This window comes from Penaeus monodon, chromosome 28, assembly GCF_015228065.2.
Source record: "Penaeus monodon isolate SGIC_2016 chromosome 28, NSTDA_Pmon_1, whole genome shotgun sequence".
NCBI lineage: Eukaryota > Metazoa > Arthropoda > Malacostraca > Decapoda > Penaeidae > Penaeus > Penaeus monodon.
In genome coordinates, this window is record NC_051413.1 from 29,568,351 (window position 1) to 29,568,762 (window position 412).

Here is a 412-nt window from a genome sequence, read left to right on the forward strand (position 1 = left end):
CAACTGTTATCATTTGATAGTTTTGAAAAGCAATTTCTTGCATTCTTTAATTCGAGATAAGTTTAACGGCTTTTTGATTATCAACTTTTGTTGGTTTATGTCCTCTTTAGCATTTTCATCCTTGATATACTATCTTAATGCATTTAGAAGTAACAAAGAATCTAAGGTAAAAAAAAAATATCAGTGAGATAATTAGGAAATTCATGGAACATATGTTAAAGGAAATATTCCTTCTTGTATACAGTACTATATTTTTCTTTGACTTTTCTTGGGGGAAACTAGTTTAAGTCAGCTAAATTAACTCATGAGTTTACATAGAATGAATGTCCATGGGAGCAGCAGCAGCGTTAGCAACAATAAGAACAAGAACAACGCCAGTACTAGTAGATACAAACATCAAAATCACTAAATG